We start from the raw sequence: 20585 nt of genomic DNA, 5'->3' as shown, positions 1-20585 counted from the left end.
TAGTTTCTCTACCCCTGCTCTAGTGAAACAATAATATAGGTGAAATCTGGGTCCTTGGATGACCTATGGAAGAAAGCCACCCTACACTCCACATCATCTCCCAGCTCAGACTTTTATGTGAAGGAGAAATAATTCTTCATTCCTAAGTCACTATTATGTTGGATTCTGTTAAGGTGTTCAAGCCCATGTCTTAATGCAACTATATCTTATTGTGAGGAATCTCTAAATATTTATAATCATGATCTACTAGAAGTATTATTTTATTTTAATCACTAATCTATTTCTAGAAAAAGGAGCAATGATTTGGAAAATAACCTTCTCAAAAATTCCATGGCAAATCTGGATGGTACTGAGAAATGCTCCCATTTCCATTGATTCTGAAGATGCCAGTTAGGAGTAGTAACTAAAGATAAAGTTTTTTGTTTTTGTTTTTAACTTGAAATCTTTATGAAAGTGCTTAGGATATGGCAAATGACCTCTAAGCCACTTATTTACTAGTGAGGATATAATGAATAACATTTCATTAAATGCACGATAGTTCAGGTTCTTACCTGCAATTCTGGTTAAACATAATATCCTAAAGGCAGCATACTTGTAAAGGAAATTCCAATATGTTGCATAACATTCACATTTTACCCATCATTCAAGGCCTTGTATTCACTTTTAACTTCTCTAATCACCTTCTTTATTCATAATCAATATGAAATTGAGAGTAACTTCATGTTGCTGTCAGCCCACTGTTTTCTCAAGAGCAAGTTAATCAAAACAAAAGAATTTGTCACTTTGAAAGAGAAAATTTACTAAATGAAGCAGGAATGGTTCTAAGTATTTTTGAGAAAGTTTGCATCATTTGTTCATATTAAAAAGATCTTCAAAGTATTCTTTTTATTTGCCCTCTCTTTTTAGTGAAGGCATCTGTATGTACTCAGTTCTTATCTCTGTAGTAAGTAGCAAATTCATTCACCTATTTTCATCTTTTGGCTCCATAGTTTTAAAAGTGCAAAGTAATGATTATAATACCAGTTTGAAGTTTTGCTATAGTAGGTGTGGTTGCCTTAAAAAAGCTTTTTTGGTATAGCGAATGTCATGTTCCCTATTTGTGTGTTATTTTCTAAACATATTCAAGGCAGCACCCCCTGAGACAGCTGTGACAATAATGCCCCACCATGACAACAGAGGAACAGTGCCAAAGCTCAGCAAAACAAAATTCACTTGGCAGGGGAGAGAGAATAGCAGCTTTTCACAGCTCTTTGGAAATGCTAATAAGGTCTCAACCTTGAACCATGCTTACTTTTTATCTGGGAAACTCCTTCCAGTTATGATACCATCTGTGTAAGTAGAAGGAAGAGATTCCAAGTTGGGAGTTTCTACAGTAGCAGATTTATGAGAAGGGCTAGTCCAAGAGCCAGGTGCTTCCTTTCTACCTTGGAGAACACTGTATTTGGGGACATTTTAAAGTCCATAGTCAACTTCTTTGGGTCATTAAACTTAAGACAGTCTGGAGCTTGGCAGGCATCACCACCAGGGGTGGTGTTATGTTAAAGTGGATGAAATACATTTAGAATGTGTAAACAGCTGACTCAGAGCTCAGATTTTTTTCTCATGAATAGCTTTTTAAAGCTTCCCTGCCCTTTTTGTCCCATGTTGCATAGTTGGAGAAAAATATTATTGTTATTTGATGGCTCAATTTAAAGATCCACACTAATGAAATTCAGCCTTCACACTCCCACCCTCCCTTCAATATCTGGCACTAATCTTTTAAATAAGTAGTCAGAGGAATACCGTTTTATGGGTGTGTTTAAACTGGTCATGGTGTTATATCCCAACAACCCATGGAGGCTTGAAACTAGGTTGTTGGGTGGAAACTTTCCCCTTCCTTTCTCTGCCTCATCCTCATTGGAATAATTAGATGGATGATGTTTTCTTTCTGTGATTTATCTGTTTTCAGTGGCATAAATCCCATGAAGAGATGGGCTATTAAGAATTCCAAAAGTCAACACTTTAAAAATATCTGTTTGAAAATTTTATTCCCTTTTTGCTGTTTGTAAAAGACTAAGAACCTTGAAGAATAAACTGTAACTCTCCTTTTAATCATTTTTAGAGTTAATAATTTATAGCCCCTAAATTATATAAGCTAACACTGTTTAATATAAAGACAGATAATACAGGATCATGGGAAACCCGAGTTGTTTCATTGCATAGCAAAGGTCATCTATTGGTTACGATTAGCTATCTTAAAATTTATCTTTTCCAACAGAAGAAACAATATTATTAGCAGGCTCCTTTGAATGCTTATTGTTACTATTCTTTAGTAGTGGGCGTTGGGTAACATTTTCCTCTATATTATTTTCATGCATACTCAAATAATAAGAAAAGCAGATGAGATAAAAACAATATAGGAATATTATTTATATGTCTATGCAAAAGAACAAGGCTTAAATAAATATTTTGTGATAATTAAATTAGTAATATGAATAATAATATGTAATCACTCAGTAGTCTCCATAATAAAATGTTTTTTTCATAATAAAATGTTGTTATATTTATACTGATTTTCAAATTAAAGTGATTTAAGGAACAAACATACTTCCATAATAAAATCATTTTTCAGTATTTCAACAAACCAAAATACAAGTGTATATCTATATGTAAGTAAAATAATGCTTATTGTAGAAAATTTGAAAGAATTTCACCTAAAATTTTATCAGAGATAAAAACAAATATTTTGTTATATATCTTTCCAGTCTTTTTAAAGAAATGCACACAACCATTTTTTCTTTTACAAAATTTTTTGTTTTTACAAAATTTGTATCAAAATCTATATAAATACAACAATGTTTTACTATCTACTTTTCCTCTCACCATATATTTTATACATTTTACTATTTATTTAGCTATTACTTGGTAATATAATTTTAAAGCTTAATCAGGTGAACATACTACAACTTACTTATCAAAATTCCTATTGTTGAACATTTAGACTGGGCTCAATTTTTCCTTTTTTATATAAACATTCAGCCACATACCACTGAATATAAATCTTTAGATGTATCTTTGTTATTTTCTTAGGATAACTTTTTAAATTTAAGACTAATGAGTCCATAGTTTATAGTTACCTCAGTATTAATGGGTGAAATAATTTAAAAACTTATTTTCAAGTCAGTAGTTTCTTTCAGTTCCTATATGTGAGAAGTAAATTCTCTAACCCAGTAATTTTTTTTCTAATGGTAAAGATAGTTTTGACTTGTCCAACAAACGAAACTTGATCAGTGGCTGTGTGTATGTGATTTTGTAAGCACTGCAAAATGTATTTGGGGAACAGATTGGCTTGGACCTTCTCTCCTGCACTCCTGCATGAGTGCCCCATTGCTTCATTCATAGCAACCCATTTGCAGCTCTAGGGTTTCCATTATCAGTTCCATAATTTGGGCAGGGTTCTGGAGGGTGGAGGTAGACCAAAGATAGACTAGGAATTAATACCTTGTCAGGCAAGAAGGACTTGAGTAAATGGTTAGAATTGAGGTTGGACAGAGTGGGTCTGAGAACCAAAGTAGATATTTTAATCTACTTTAATGAATACTAATCAGCTGGCTGAGTAAAAATCTCCTCTTGATATGCCAAGATACAATGGCTTGTGCAAACATTTGATAAACCTTTCTCCAGTATTGGATACAGCTTAGTCATTAAGAGTGGTCCTGGGAACAGATTGCATGGTTATATTCCTCCTCAATTGTTTACCCTTCCCCAACATGCCCCCAAATGCAGCTATGTGAATCAAATTAATTATTAAAAATACTTATTTCAGAAATGGTAGTGTTTTGAGTTCAAATATAACCCAAAGGTAGTGGGCAAGAAAAAATTAATTTTTAATAAATAACTTTTATGCATTGAACAAAGCCAGAAGTCTAAGAGCTGTTTTGTGCTTGCACTGCTACTATGGAACAATGGGAGACTTTTTCTAAAAGGGATAGAGGACCAGCCCACTGAGAAAACTGTTGTTACCTAAGACAGTCTTTTTTCCATCTAAAACCAAAGAGTAGGCATAAATAATCTCTCCTCCCAAATTAAAGCAGAAGTCAGAAGGATAATTGAAATCTTGTGAGTCAGAGTTTATCAGAGGTGATATGGTCAGAGATGAGCCCAGCGAGGGAGAGGTATATTAGGACCAAACAGATGTAGTTACTGTTGTCACTGACCCAGTGATCCTCTGGCCAGGATTTTTAAAAAGTGAGTACCGAAAAGTACTCTTATAAGAAATACTGGTTGAAATACCCTGTGTACCCCTCCTTTGTCCTTCTCCTGTGATAACCACTGTCCTAAATTTAGTGTTTATCATCCCATAAAATATTTTAACATAAAATATTTATATGTGTTGACAGTTGTTTCTCTCATACATTTATTTAAACTGCTGTCTAGTGTATCATCCTTTTTATATATACCAGTTTACCTATTATTCTTTTGGTGGATGTTTAGGTTTTATACTTGATGTGTTTCTTTGTGTACATGTCTGAGAGCTTTTCTATGGTATAAACCAACAAGTGAGATGTATCTTTAACTTAAATATTACCAAATTGCTCTGTTATGTCACTTATAGTGCATTAGAGTTCCTATTTTTTCCACCTCTTCAGTATCACTGGGTATTATCAGACTTCTTAATTTATGCCAGTCTGATGGCCTCTCATTCACTGTTTAAATTTACATTTCTCTGATTACTAGTGATATTGAACATCTCGTCAGATTTACTGATCATTCTTCTAAATCCCATATTTTTTTCTAACAGTCTCAAAGTTTTGCTTTTCATATTTAAAATTTTAAGCTTTCTGTAACTGGTGTGTGTGCACGCGTGTGTATGGTGTAAGTTTTTTCTAGATATAAAACTATTTATACATGTTCTTACATGTTTTTACAGTGCAAATAGAGTCATATCTTTCCAGGGTTTTTCCTCTCTTTTTACATTTTAATGATTCTGAAATTGCCAATTGCCAACAGAGTTGTCCATCAAAAGAAATTTTTACGTAGTTATCATTTATGTGTACTTGGAAACTTAGCCCTGTATAAAAATTCTTATCATCTGATTGTCACATTGGTTGAGTAGTACCATACATTATGGTATATTTGCATAGTACCATAAATATTTAAATTTAAATTTGAATCCCTCAGTGTAACTTAAAATAATTTCTAAAACATTGCACTTTAATATACCACTGAAAAGTTATTGTGTATTCAAAAGGACATGAATATAGATCTATGAGATACGTATTTTTTAATGAGGGAATAAAAGTTTGTTATTCTAAGACTGGCTTGCTGTCTATGTTTTCTTTTTTTTTTAAATTATTTTTTGGGGGTGGGGGAAGGAGGTAATTAGATTTGTTTGTTTGTTATTTTAATGGAGGTACTGGGAATTGAAACCAGGACTTTGTGCATGCTAAGCATATGCTCTACCACTGAGCTATACCCTGCCCCCTATATTTTCTTGATTAGCAAAATTCACATGCTTGGTTCCAAGAAGGGGAGCCACACACAAATATTGTTTCATTTTGGTACTTTGACACGTGCCAAAAGATTATGTGTCATGGGCCCGACAATGCAGTTAAAGGCAGTGGAAATTGCCAAATATAGGAGAGATTTGAATGACTGATTCACACATCACGAAAGACTCAGGCACTAAATTTATTTCAAAATTTTCTGGATAATAGTCAAGGAAAGCTGTCTGACTTTTACAGTTATATGTAATTTAACTAAGAAAATAAAAACAAATGCAGAGTACAGACTATATCCCAGCTTTCTTTAATTAATGTGCTCTGAAATTATCCTATTAATCCTAAAAGTGGTAAAGAGGATCAGTAAGTGTTATGCCAAATGGAGGTCACTGTTTGATACCACGTATCATGTGGTTTGTAAGAAGTATTTTTGGGGATAGAGATACAGTTCAGTGATAAATATGTGTGCTTAGCATGCATGAGGCCCTGGTTTAATTCTCAGTACCTCCATTAAGAAAAAAGTGATTTGGAAGTTTTGAAATAGATAAAATCTCAAACTTTGTAATATTGTAGAATGAAGTAGAATGAAGTAGAATATGGATAAATATATGCTATTTGTCAGTGAGTAAAACATTTCTGTGTACATTTAGTATATTGCTCTATTTTCATGCCCTTTTGAACACACAGTAACCTTTCAATGCTATATTAAAGTGTAATCTTTTTGAAATTATTTTAAATGACACCGAGGGTCCTGAATCTAAATTTAAATATTTATGATGGTTTGTAAATAACTGAAAAACATCCTGCATCATATTGATATTCTGTTTGAGAATTTATGGCATTTTAGAATCAAAGAATTTGAAATGTCTTTTCCAGGTGTGGATCAAGACTCCTCTGTCTGTTACTTCTTTTTCTTGGGGAGATTTGTTGTGTTCTAAATAAGTGAGATTAACCACATACTCTAAGCCAGGACCAAGAGAACTACAGGAAAGGGATATAGGCACTATATTTATCTTAGAACAGAGGAGAGACTATAAAAAGAACTGAATTAGACTTGGTGAAGTCAGCTTGGGTGCCTGAACTCTGGTGTTATTTGGGAAAGGAATGACCCAGGCTTTTAGAAATGTATTGAAGTGATTATTCTTGAGACTTTCAGAGCAAGATCATACCTTCTTGGGTTGGGGGTGGTAATTTCCATGATGACAGTGGAAACTTGTCATTTTGGAAACTTAGTCATCTTGGAAGAAGTGGTTTCTGGGATTGGAAATTAAGCAGGACTTGGGTGAGCTTTAGACAGGATGAAGAGAGAACTCTTTTCTCTCACTGGATCTTGTGGCATTTTTTCTGGGTTTTATTGCATGCACACGTCAGTGGTGGGGGTGAGCCAATATTTCCCACATGAATGCAGTTGAAAACTAGCATGGTTGTACTCTGACGGTTCCTTGTGTTGGCTTCTGGCCCCTGGGATTTGAGAGGAGCCACATCCTATAGCAGTTGTAAATTACTTCCTATGCTAGTGATTCAAATATTGGTGTGCATCTGTATCTCCTGGGGACACATCTGAGACCCACTTCTAGAAATTCTAATTAAGTATAAAATGGGGCCCTTAATTTTGTTTGTAACAGATACTCCAGATAATTCAAATGCATTTAGTTTACAATTTAACAGATAATCTTAGGCTCTCTTCCAGTTGGTTACTTTTGATCCTTTGTTGAAGCCTTGTTGTAGGGGGTAGTCTGCTGTGATGAATTACCAGAAGGGCCTGTTGCATGCTTCAAAAGGTGTGGCAAAGAGGAAGGTGATGCTGCACCTCCAAGACCAGAGCAGGGGGAGCATTGGTGGTGACCATCTGAAGAAAGCTATGCTTAGTAGAATGGCTCTCACATTAGGGGCATCATGAGAAGCAGCAGCCTTAGTCAGGCCTCTGGGGAAGTGGCAAGGTTGACGTCTGCAAGGGTTTTTCAGGGGAAGAAATAAGAGGAAATAATTTGGAGTCAAGCATCCAGCCAATCTGAGATAAAAGCGTTCACAATCACACAGTGACTTCCAAAAGAAGAAAAGACCACCATTTCTTCCTCCCCATCCACCCCTAGATGTAAGTAGCCAAAAGAGACTTCAATTTCCCATAAGGGTGACAAACCGAAAAAGAAGACAGAGCTCAACATTGCTGCTACTGGGAACTATTCTTATCAGCCAGGCTTCCTTGGCAGATCCCAGTTGAGTAGGTGGTCTTGGGGACTTTCTCCAGTCTCTGTGTTTGGTTCCTATCCCCCAACTCCTTCCCAAACATCCTCACTTCCCAGTGACTAAAAACCTCAGTGTCACCTCTAGAGGGCGCCTGGGTCTGTTCCAAAGCCTTCAGTGGCCTAAGTAGTTTGGGATTCCATTTATCTTCTAAGAAATTTCTTTTCTGGGGTTACACAAGAGAGGCAGGCCTGTGGAGTCCTAATCGATGTCCTGTGCTCTCTGTCTTCTTCAGTAACAGCTCAGGGCCAGGTTCCTTCTCTCTCCCTTGGCTTAGGAAACATTCTTGAATTTTCCATCAGGTACCCCCTTCCTGGCACTACACCTGCACTGCAGGGTGTTGATGGTAGAGCCCATCAGTTTCTCTTGGCAGACCCATTCTCAGGAGTCTAGAGGTCTGGGCAACAGCCCTAATTACCTCTTTCTGTGTTACCCTAAGTAGTATACAGGACCACAGAGGTAGACTGGGCTCAGGTACTGTGGTAGGAGTGGATCACAGAGAACCCTAATGTAGATTTGCAAACCAAACCTTGAAAATCACCCCCAGGAATCACCACTAATATCAATTTCCAGGCAAGAATAAGTGAAAAAATGTTCTTCTATGTGAACCCCAAAGAAATCAGTTTTGACCTTTTGTCCTCAGTAGATTATTTGCTTGAAATAAGAAATGTTCACATGGAATAGCTGCCATTAATATGGGTGACCTAAAGGTTAATATAGCCCAGGGAATGCTTTTCATTGTTTTGTATTGTTTGTTTCCCTTTTGTGAAATTCTGTGGCCAGGGAACTGCATAGTTCCAGTATGCGGTCCAGTAGCACATTACTAATTGCATTCTTTAAAATACAGATTTATGTTGGTTTGTTTGGCCATACCAGGAGAGAAACCATTGTAGGGGGTTGTAAAGTGTCAAGGTTATAAACTTCATGGGGCTTTCAGACAAATGAGGAATTTTTATTAATTCTTTAAATGCAAATGTCTAGTAATGTCTACACTTGTCACACCCCCTGCAGCGCTCTAGTTAGGAAAGGACTGCAACCTGCTCAGCTGGGGGCCAAGTGGAAGGAAAAAAAATCTGATTATTCAGAGGCTCTCCATTGTCAAAGTATATGGCTGAATTAAAAAGACCCTCTTTCTCCCCTTACTCCTCTCCTAAAAGTACACGTATCAAATACAGATGCAAAACAGAAGAATCCCTCTCATTTGTAGCCCCTGGCAGGACACATTTTGGAATGAAATCAGCAAGTAACTTGGCAGGCACCCAAGATATCAGGTAAATTGTTAACTATCTGACTATTCTTTTACAACACTAAAATTGAGTGTGATATTAAAGCAAAACCTTTTTATTTTAAACTAATTGTTTATAGTCCTATTTTAGATGGCCCTAAATAATCCTTCCTAAGAACTTAAAAAAAAAATACTTTTCTTTTTCCCCTTTTGTACGATAGCACCAAAAGTCTAAACTAGACTAACAAATCAACATGTATCAATCATCTTCACATTTCTATCAAGGTTATATTGGATTACCATGAAAAAGATCCTAAATCTATCTTCTTATGACCAAATCATCATGGGATGAACTTTTCACACTTTAGCATGTTACCTGTAGCCAAGTATTGTTCCTAACTTGTGTTTTTGTTTATAGTGCATACAGTACAGGTTTGATGGCTAAAGAAGGGGGAGATTGCTTTGTACCAATAGTTCTCAACCTGTGAGCTGAGGATTCTTAAACTGGGGAATTAGAGACAGGGTTTTCCAATCAGCATGTGAGACAGTGCTGTCTGTAGATCAATAAATAACAACTCTTATGTGGTTGGGTGCCATATTGGTTTTTGCTCACTTTTGTGTCTTCAGTGGCTGCTTTAGTGCCTAGGACATATTATGCATTCTGTAAATTAATAAATAAAGGAGATAATGAACATGATTTTCCTAACATGCATAAATGTTATATAAAGCACAAATTTATTTAAAAAGCATTACTAAATTCATATTTTGTCACCATGATTTTCTAATTGTAGTAAGCTATTCATAATATAAAATTTACCATTTTAACCGTTTTTAAGTGGACAGTTCTATGGCATTAGTCATCATGTTTTCTTAATAGCTACTAAGAGCACAAAGAGAACCTGAGGGATTCTAACTAAACCTAAAAGGGGTCCCTATACTTACAAAAGTTGGAAACCACTTGTATTCAATTTCCCTGTTGGGAACTCAGCCAATATTGACTGTTTCTAGTGTCATAGATTTCACTTTTTCAAGGTGTGGCTTGTTTTCATGTTTGGGCCAATAGAAGTGTTAAAAAGTTCTTGTTGTATTAAGTTGAAATTTGTCTGCCTATAGTTTCCTTTTGGTCTTATTGATTCTAGTTGAAAGAAGCAGAATCAATACATTATGCCTTCTTCCAAGGAACAGCCCTTATTTATTGTAAGCTTTTGGGGGTTTTTTCTTTTTTCTTTTAGAGCAACTCATTACAGTCTTGATTAAATTTAACCAAAATTCTTCCTATTGAAATTTAAAATTAAAGACTTAAAATTTTTTTCTATCAATTCTGGGCTTTAAAAGACATGGACAGTAAGATAAAAAACATGTAGGTTGGACAGGCTGGGTGTGTCTTCCTCACACCCCAAAGATCAAGCCCCAGTGGCACAGCTCAGACCTTTGCTTATGCAGGGGAGGCCTTACCCAAGACAGAGCCTCACTCACTTCTCTAGTTAGTACTAATGAAGCACGTACTGGGCTACCCTAGACCTTCCTGCTCTTCTTCACAACCAGCCCAGGACAGAAGAGACTTGGTTTTCCCCTCGCTATCCTATGTGTGCTGCCTTTTAAAAACATCTTGAACCCAAAGCTATCACTATAATTTATTTTCCCTCATTTTCCTCCTACTCTTCTGTTATCCTTGTCATCACATATTTGGGATATTAAAAAAAATTATTTCTTTCTCTCACCTATTTTCTTCTCCTACCATTCTCTTTTCTCCCCACTGTTTTGCCTTGTGTCCTGTGGCCTACAGAGTTCCTTCTGTGATTTGTTTGCCAACAATAATGTCTTTCTGAATTATCCATCTTAATCAAGAGTGAATGTCAGTGTTAAACCAGACTCCTGGCTTCATGTTTTGATGAAGAATTATTATACTCGGAACACAGTGGGTCTAGTGCTAGGTCACACTCCAATGAATGCTGAAGGAAGGTTGATTATTGAGTGAAAGACAAAATAACAAAACAAGCTAGTTGGAGCTGCCAGTCCATACTTGGCTGCCTTTTGTGTTTCCCTGATTACCAGCACCAGAATTAGCTATGAGTGGGAGACCATGCTTTCTTTTTCCAACTCCCACATGGCTCACATGGACATGTCTAAAGGATCCCTAAGTCCAAAATAATTTGCAATGAATACAAATACTTCATTTCTAATTCTGACCTTTAATTAAGTCTATAAAGCAATTTTGTACTTGATGGTTAAATAAAGCATATGGGAACCAATATCTAAATTTAACTTTTTGACTTCTTCCAGAAGTCAGTTCCTGGAAAAGATCTTGACAATTTAGCTCTTTGGTAGTTATTTTCATGAGTGATCCTTTGGCAAAACTTATTAATAACATGGTATGGAATCAATAGGAGGTACCTGGTTTTCTTTTCTCCCATCTCAAAAAACCACTTATGTTCAATTGGAACTTGTCAGTATCCCTTTAATTCTTTTGGGTCTTGTTCTAAAGAATTACATGAAAGAACTGATGAAGACCCACTAGTTCTAGCTATGACTTCAGAGTTGAATTTAGCTAAACCAACCCAATTGGGCCATCAGTTCTAAGGCCATTATAGGTTTAATAACTGATCTGTTTCCTTTTCACTAGGACAGGAAATAATCTTATCATTTCTTACCAATAAGGAAACATTTCTGATTGATCTTGAACAGAAAACAGGAATTCTTTTGGTCATTATCCTATGGTGATTATCTAAATACATATCTAATGATAGGTTCCAGAGAATTTTAGGACTGGAAGAAAGCCCTCAGGTAATATGGTCTGTTTTCACAATAGTCCTTTATGTCCAGGTTTAAGAGTCTAAGTCTGCTCTTGGTGATCCTTTCCTTACCATGTTAAGTGGCATTTTCTCTTCAAGAGTTGATAGTGTTAAGCTCCTGTCTTGGAAGCAGAAAACATTCCTCTTATTTTTTCCTGAAGGCACTTGGAATGTGTCTATAGTACAATATATGGGCTTCTTATCCATTGCATATGGAAGGAACATTATTAACCTGCCATTAATAGAGCAAATCCTCCAAAGGACAATTTCTTCAAAAATGAGAGTCATGGGGGAAAAAGAAAGGGGAAGGGGAGGTACTACTACAGATGAAAGGAGACCTGAAAGCCATATTAGCCAACTGAACTCTGTGGGCCTGGGTTAGATCCTGATTTGAGCAAAATAATTGTAAAAAGATACTTTTGACACAACTGGAAAATATGACCATGAAATGATTGTTAGTTTTGTTAGATATGATCATTGTGTTCAGGTTTTGTTTTTAAAAAAATTGTTTACTGTTAGGGAGACAAACTGAAGTATTTACTGGTGAAATGAAAATATATTTGGGATTTGCTTTAAAATGACCCAGAAAAATAAGATAAAATAAGGTTGTATAAATGCTAATTTTTTTGTTTTCTTTATTAATTGAAGTATAGTCAGTTTACAATGTTGTATCAATTTCTGGTGTACAGCATGATGTTTCAGTCATACATATACATACATATATCATTTTCATATTCTTTCTCATTATAGATTACTACAAGATATTGAATATAGTTCCCTGTGCTATATAGAAGAAACTCGTTTATCTATTTTATATATAGTACTTAGTATCTGCAAATCTCAAACTCCCAGTTTATCCCTTCCCACCCCCTTTTCCTTCGGTAACCATGTTTGTTTTCTCTGTCTGTATGTCTGTTTCTGTTTTGTAAATAAGTTCATTTGTGACTTTTTTTTTCAGTTTCCACATATGAGTGATATCATATGGTATTTTTCTTTCTCTTTCAAATGGCTTACTTCACTTAGAATGACAGTCTCCAGGTCCATCCATATAGCTGCAAATGGCATTATTTTATTCTTTTTTATGGCTGAGTAGTATTCCATTGTATAAATATACCAGAGCTTCTTTATCCAGTCATCTGTCAATGGACATTAGGTTGTTTCCATGTCTTGGCTCTTGTAAATAGTGCTGCTATGAACATTGGGGTGCATGTATCTTTTCAAATTAGTGTTCCCTGTGGATACATAGGTTATATAAATGCTGATTATTGACAATGTGTGTGTACATAGAGATTCATTAGATTACTTACTTTAATTTTGTGTATTTATCAAATTTATTTTGAGAATTTATCAAAATGCAAAGTTTTTTTTTTAAGGAGAGAAAGAGCACTTCCTTTATTTTTCCTACTATTATTATTATTCTAGTAGCAGAGAGGAAATATTCAATCTGGGTCTTACCCATATTATTTGCAATAATGATAAAATAATACAAAACTTAATCACTAAGTTAAATAACTACAATGGCTGGTTATTTTTTTTTTTTTTTAGTGCTAACTACTATATTTCAGGTGCTTTACAAATGTCTCATTTAATTAATAACTCTGTTAAGTATGTTATGTTGGTTTCCTTTTGCAGTTGAGGAAGTTGAGATTCAGAGAGCTTAAAGAACTAGTACAAGGTAAATGAAGCAGCAGGTGTTGGAGCCTGATGGATTCATCTGTCTCATTCCAAAGCTCATGTTCTTTGCACTACCATCCTACCTCTCATCCAGCTTGTAGTTTGGGGTCATGTTGACTAGAGGCAGCCAGGTCAATAGGCTAACTAAGAGTGATTCTCTTAAAACATAATCCAGAAAACCTCCCAAAGATTTCCCATCTCACAGAGAGTGAAATCCAAAATGTTTATAGAATCTACAGGGCCCTGCTTGATCATCTCCTTCCCTGCTACCCCATTTCATCTCATCTCTTTCAACTCTCCCTTTTACTTATTCTGCTGCAGCCACATTGGCATCTTCAGAGCTTTTCTTTAAATGTACAGAGCATCCTCCTTAGGCCCTTCACTTAGTGTTTTCTCTGCCTGAAATGCTCTTTCCCTGGATATCAAGGGTTTACTTTTTTTCCCCTCCCCTCATTTCCTTCAGTCTTTGCTCAGATGTCTTCTTGTCAGAGAGGACTTCCCTGACCATTTAAATTGAATAGCACTCCCACTGAAGTTTTCTCTTTTCCTCTTTACCCTTTTTAAAATTTTTCTTCAGAGAGCTTATCACTACCTGGCATTATTATGTACATATTTGTTTGTCTGTTCCTCATTATTAGAGTGTAAACCCAGTGAGGACAGGGACTTTGTCCATTTATTCATTGCTGTATCTCTTAGATCTAGAACAGTGCCTGGCATATAGTAGTTGCTCAATAATATTTGTTATGACTGAATGACTCTGAGCCTCATCAGCACAGTAATCTGAGTCACCAGGTCACACATATCATGTCCAGTAGCTAGGCAATCTATGGGACTGAAATGGAATCACTGATAAAGTCCAGTAGCACCCTCTGATGTCCTGTTTTATGATGTGGACATTGTGGAAAGGTTAGTATTCCAGATCCATCTTTTCCCAGCTGCCTGACTATGAGCAAATTTCTTAACTCTTTTTAGTCTAATTTCCTCATGTGTAAAATGATATAATAATTATTAGATAATTACATGATTATTAGATACTCATGTAGACATGTAGACTACTCAACAAGTTGTGCAGTTCAAATCTTCTTTTTATGGTAAATCGGAAGTTCCGCCTCAACCCCTCTCCCCCCCAAACTCTTTGCTTTCATAATTCCCGATCTCTGATCAGGCAGCCAAAAGCTCTGAAAGGCCTTTGGCTGGAAACTGAGGATTTATTAAAGCCAATGTGCTCTCCCTTTTGTTTGAGCATGTAGATGACATGAAATAACCCCTGTGATTTATTAAATTAGCTTTTTCATGGTGGTTTATGCTGCCAGATGATCACTTCCCATTTCGATAAAAATCACTTCATAATGGGGATTAGACGGTACAAAATGACAGTGATCTCTACTGGATTAGTCACAGTCTTTTTTTTTTTTTTTAAACTAAAAATCTCTAGCATGCCAAAAGTTTGCACAAAGACTCATTTTTATAATTTTCTAGGACTTAATAAATTAGTCATTGTTATGAGATAACCTCAAAACATTAAATTATCCTAGCTAGGAGGTAAAAAAATAATTAAAAATGGAATAAAAGTGTGGATGCATTGGTAAAAATATTTTTTAACCCCATGTAGTATTTTTTTTCAAGTTTGAGTGGAAAGTAGTGTAACCACAGGAATGTACGTTAACAAAAGGAAAAAGCTAATTAAATAACACAAATGTTGTATTGTCTGGGTATTAATGCTTGAAGGTCATGTCTTAGTTTAGGGAATTTATTGAGGGAGGATTATTTGACAGGAATCTTTTTGTTCTACAAGTTATGTGCAGGTTAAGATAATCAATAGTTCTTTTTCTTCTTCTTTTCTATAAGAACCATAAAGAAGAGAAATATCTGCAACGTATACTTCTTGCTTGTTATATTATGGTGTTTGACTCACAGGCTCTTGGGAAGAGCAGTAAGAAGAGAAGAGGAGAAAAGAGGAGAGGAGAAGAGGAAGACACTGTGCATTAGGCTGGGCTTAGTGTTCTAGTCAGTTGGCTGTAGTAAAGGAGTCTGAGCCTTGCACAGATTTCTGGGGTTTAATACCTAACAGAGCAGGAAGTAAATGAACAAACATAGCAACAGTCCAAAAGCACAAAGGTGGATCTGGCACATAGAGTTGGGTTTCCTGGTGACTTTATCTCTGTCTTGGTGTTTGGTGTGTGTTTAACAGTCTAAGTAGCAGATATGAGGTAATGAAGCAAAGGAGGGAAGTACAAAATAATGATCGTAACATAGAGGTACTGTTTACTTTGAGCTCTTTTGGACGGTAGAGGAGGGATGGAGTAGTCAGCTGTATTGCATCTGTCTTGGGTTCATCTGTGGCCCAGGCTTGCTCTAGTCAACAGTCCACAGTTACCTGGTATTGCACCATAGCTACTGGAGGGCAGTGAGGGCTGGAAAAAGCATGTGATGTAATCATGCTTTCAGGGAAACCTGTCAGGACTAGAGATCATAGTGGGTGCCAAGAACTCCTTGGTATTAGGCATGAAGAAAGCGCTTAATAAATATTTGAAGTAACTTGGCTCTGACACAGGCTCTAGTCACAGACTCCATTCCTTTACCAATATAACCCAGGGTGTTGAGGGTCTTTGTTGGGAGAACTAAGAAATATTAAAAGCTGCTTTTGTGTATGTGTTCCCGTTTCATCTGGGGGTGGTAGTAGGGGAGGTGGTCATGGAGGAAAGGCCAAGAACACACTCAAAGACATGGGCTAAAAGAGAGTCAGTTGGTCCATGTCCTGCTTCAAAGACCCAAATGACAGAGTCAAGGGGCAGCTTTGAGTGTGACTGTGGTATGTTCCTTTAGCTTCTCTACTTTAGTTTTTTTCAGGGCCTTTTGCAAGTTTAATTAAAAGAGGTTTTTTGAAAAGAACTATGAGATATGGTCTATGCAAGCAATATGTATATTCAGTGAAGAAAATGCTATGAGCCACTCTTTGACAGAGTTATCGCAGAGTTACTCTAAGAAGTATTAACTAACTCCTGAGGCGACACAGACCATCACTGTGTAGAAGAGCTTTGCCACTAGGGAAAGCCATGGCTGAAGGGAGCAACAGAGAGCCTAGGACTAAAGAGACTGTGGTCCCCACCAGACAAGAGTAATTCAGTCTGATTATCCCAAAGTCTGAAGTGAATCAAATAATGAAACAGTTTGAGAGCAGAGACCAGAATTAAAGCTATCTCTGAAGATGCCAAATGTAATGTGAGAACAGGCAGCTCTGAGTGGCTCTGTCACCAGGTAGTAGGAGGGCAAAGAGTATATTTACAGGGCAAAGAATGAAGAAAGAGGCAGAGACCACAAAAAGATTTTGTGCAAGGAGATGTAACTGAACCCAGGAGTAGTAAAATCAGAGTTCATGTGTCACTGGAAATTTCCCAGTGAGCACCACAGCCAGGTTAAGTCCTGTTGAGTTCAGGGAAATAAATTTTTACTAAATGGCAATGACCAGGCAGTTAGCTGTTTTCAACTTTGCCAGATTCAGTCCTTTGTTAACAGTGTGAACCAAGATTAAAGCAGAATACAGCCGGCTCTCCCTGTCTGTGGGTTCTGTAGCTATAGATTCGACCAACCGAGGATCAAAAATATTTGGAAAATTAATCCCAGAAAGTTTCAAAAAGCAAAACTTAAATTTGTTGCACACTGGCAACTGTTAACATAGATAGTATTCATAACTACTTACATAGCATTTACATTGTATCAGGCATTTAGTAATCGAAAGATGATTTAAAGTATATGGAAGGAATGGAGGATGTCTGTTGGTTTTATGCAAATACCACACGATTTTATGTAAGGGACTTGAATGTCTGTGGATATTGGTATGTTCATGGGTCCCTGGAAACAATTATTTGCAGATACCAAGGGATGACTGTATTTGTTTCCTTACTGTCTTTTCCAATTTGAACACTAATGTCATGACTTCCTAATTTCCAGTTTTATGATTTTCTCCATTCCCCACTAGGACTAGTCAGCCAAAGAATACTTACCTAAGAGACAACAGGAGAATACCATGCATAGCAACTGAAGATGTATTATGGAACAACATCATGGCCCCATAAAATCAACAAGGAAAATCCTAGTATATACCCAATAATGACTTCTCATTTTAAACTATAGCTCATTTCAAGTAATCCTTGTGTTCTAGAAAACAATGCCTGCTCATCTTTCTGTAGATCTGTAGGAAGCCTTGGCATGAGAATGTAGGAAAAATTCTCCAAGCCAAGTTACTATATAATATCAAGAATAATATTTCACTATGTGAGACATTGTTGTGTTATTGATGCCTTTGGGGTTTCTTGGAAAACAGAGTGGCTGCTTTTCAGGGTCACTGCTTGCTCACACTCTCTCCCCACCTCAACCCTCTGCTAAGAGTCCCTAGAGGGGCCAAGTGGGACTTTAAGTAGGAAAAGCATTTGCACACAGTGAAAAATCTCTAAATGTCAAGCCTGAGGTGAGGAGGACTAGAGAAGAAAGAAGAGAGCCTAAGCTAGCAAGGTGGGGGCTATCACCATGTTCTGAACTCTGTGAACTTCTAGTGTGCTGTGAGTAATCTGGGAGAACAGATAGGGATGGGCTGGGGGAAGGAGAGCAGCAGGGACCAGAGGACAAGTCTGAATAGCAGCAGGAATTGTGAACCCAGCCTAACCACCCTTCTACTCTCTGTTTTTACGAGTTCAGCTTTTTTAGATTCCGCATATAAGTAATATAAAATATTTGTCTTTGTCCAGCTTATCTCACTAAGCCTAATGCTCTCAAGGTCCATGTATGTTATGCAAATGGTAGGACTTCCTTCTTTCTCATGGCTGAATAATAGTCCACTATATATAGTAGAAAAAAAATATATGTATACACACCACATCTTCTTTCTTTATCCGTTCATCCACTGACAGACACTTAGGTTGTTTCTGCAACTTGGCTACTGTGAGTATCCTATGGTAAACATGGGAGTGCAGATATCTTTTCCACATCCTGTTTTCATTTCCTAGGACTTTCCCAAGGCCTCAAATGTTTCCTCTTGTCCTCTTGAGCCTCTGCCATTGCCTTTGCCTGGCTGGCCTGCTGGTCCCAGGAGGATGAGGGACATACAGAGTAGAGCCACCCACCTGACGCACAGACCTATAGATAGAAGCAGAGATGCCTAGATTAAGCCCCAGACAATCTGCAGATGTGAGCGAAAATAAATTATTGTTGTTTTATGCCACTTAGTCTCCTGAATGTTATGTGGCAAAAGCAACATCTATTTACCTATGACTTCCAAATATAAATCTTCAGCCTGTGGCTTTTCTTCTTTTGTGCTCCAGATTTGTATATCCAGATGACTGCTTGGCATCTCCACTTGATGTCTAATAGGCATCTCAAACCAAAAAAATCTAAGATGGAACTCTTTATTTTCATCCCTAAATCTGCCTTTTCCTATCTCAGTAAATACCATCATCTTCTACTTGTTCAAGCCAAAAAACTAAGAGTCACTCTTTTTTTTTTAAACTTTTTTTTAATTGAGTTATAGTCATTTTACCATGTTGTGTCAAATTCCAGTATAGAGCACAATTTTTCAGTTATACATGAACATACATATATTCATTGTCACTTCTTTTTTCGCTGTGAGCTACCACAAGATCTGGTATATATTTCCCTGTGCTGTACAGTATAGTCTTGTTTATCTATTTTACATTTTGAAATCCCAGTCTGTCCCTTCCCACCCCCCACCCCCTTGGCAACCAGGAGACATTCTTGAGTCTCCTTTTCTTCACTTTCCACATTTAATCCATTAGCAAGCTCCGTGGGGTTTCCCACAGAGTATTGCATATAAATACAGCCATTTTTCTCATCTCCATTGACCTATTATCTCTTGACTGGAAATAATCAATAATCTTTTTTTTTAATTGAAGTATAGTTGATGTATAATATTATATAAATTACAGGTATACAATATAGTGATTCACAATTTTTAAAGGTTATATTCCATTTGTAGTTACTATGAAATACTTGCTATATTCCCAGTGTTGTACAGTATATCCTTGTAGCTTATTTTATACCTAATAGTTTGTACCTTTTACTCCCCTACCCCTATATTGCCCCTCTCCCTCTTTCTCCCCACTGGCAACCACTAGTTTGTTCTCTATATCTGGGAGTCTGCCTCTTTTTTGTTATATTCACTAGTTTGTTGTATTTTTCAGATTCCACATGTAAGTGATATCATATAGTATTTGTCTTTCTCTGTCTGACTTATTTCACTTAACCATAAGGCCCTCCAAGCCATCTATGTTGCTGCAAGTGGCAAAGTTTCATTCTTTTTTATGGCTGAGTATAATTCCATTGTGTATATATGTGTGTGTGTAGCATATTTTCTTTCTTCATTCATCTGTTGATGGACAATTTGGTTGCTTCTCTATCATAATGCTGCTATGAACATTGGGGTGCATGTATCTTTTTGAGTTAGTGTGTTTTTGTTTTTGTTTCAGATACGTACCCAGGAGTGGATTGCTGGGTCATATGGTATTTTTTTTTTTTTTTTTAGTTTTTTAAGAATTCTACATACTGTTGTAAAATTTCAATAACCTTTTAATTGGTATTTCTGCTTTCACTTTTATCCTTTGTCAATCTATTCCTCCACATATCAGCCAGAGGCATCTTTTAAAAGAGTAAATCAGATTCCTTCTTCCCTCCAATTGCTACTCATTATTACCTGGAATAAAATTCAGACTCTTGCAAGGGTCTCATGTTCTGGCCCCTCCTTGCCTCTTAAGACCTCATTTTGTACCAGTCTCTAGCCTGACTGGCTGTTTGCACTTTGAACTCTCTCAACATATTATGCCCTGGGGAACACTATACTGGATATTTCCTTTAATGAGAATGCTTTGTCTCATTTATTTATATGGCTGACACTTCCTCAATTATCAATTTAAATATTACCTCCTCAGAGAGGCCTTCCAAGACCATTTTATTTTGGGAAGTGACCCACCCCCACCATCGTATCTGCTAGGTGGCATGCATACTGTATTTTGCTGCCCTATAACCCTTCAGTGGTGGCCCTGTTGCCCAGCTGCTGTGAGTGCTGTTAGCAGACAGTCTTCAGCGGTCAGGCCCTTTAGGGATTGCTTCAGCTGCAGAGAGCAAGGTCACAGCCCTTGCTAGGGTAGCTCACATCCAAAG

General features: G+C 36.7%; 1 long non-coding RNA gene across 1 annotated transcript in view; it reads left to right on the top strand.

The window, feature by feature from the left end:
- Window positions 1-20585, top strand: part of LOC105075012 (uncharacterized) — a 165447-nt gene that overhangs the window by 34551 nt on the left and 110311 nt on the right. The window lies entirely within an intron of this gene.

Source organism: Camelus bactrianus, chromosome 12 (assembly GCF_048773025.1).
Source record: "Camelus bactrianus isolate YW-2024 breed Bactrian camel chromosome 12, ASM4877302v1, whole genome shotgun sequence".
NCBI classification, from domain to species: domain Eukaryota; kingdom Metazoa; phylum Chordata; class Mammalia; order Artiodactyla; family Camelidae; genus Camelus; species Camelus bactrianus.
The sequence above is the reverse complement of the archived record's forward strand: the minus strand, read 5'-3'. Positions and strand labels throughout refer to the sequence as shown.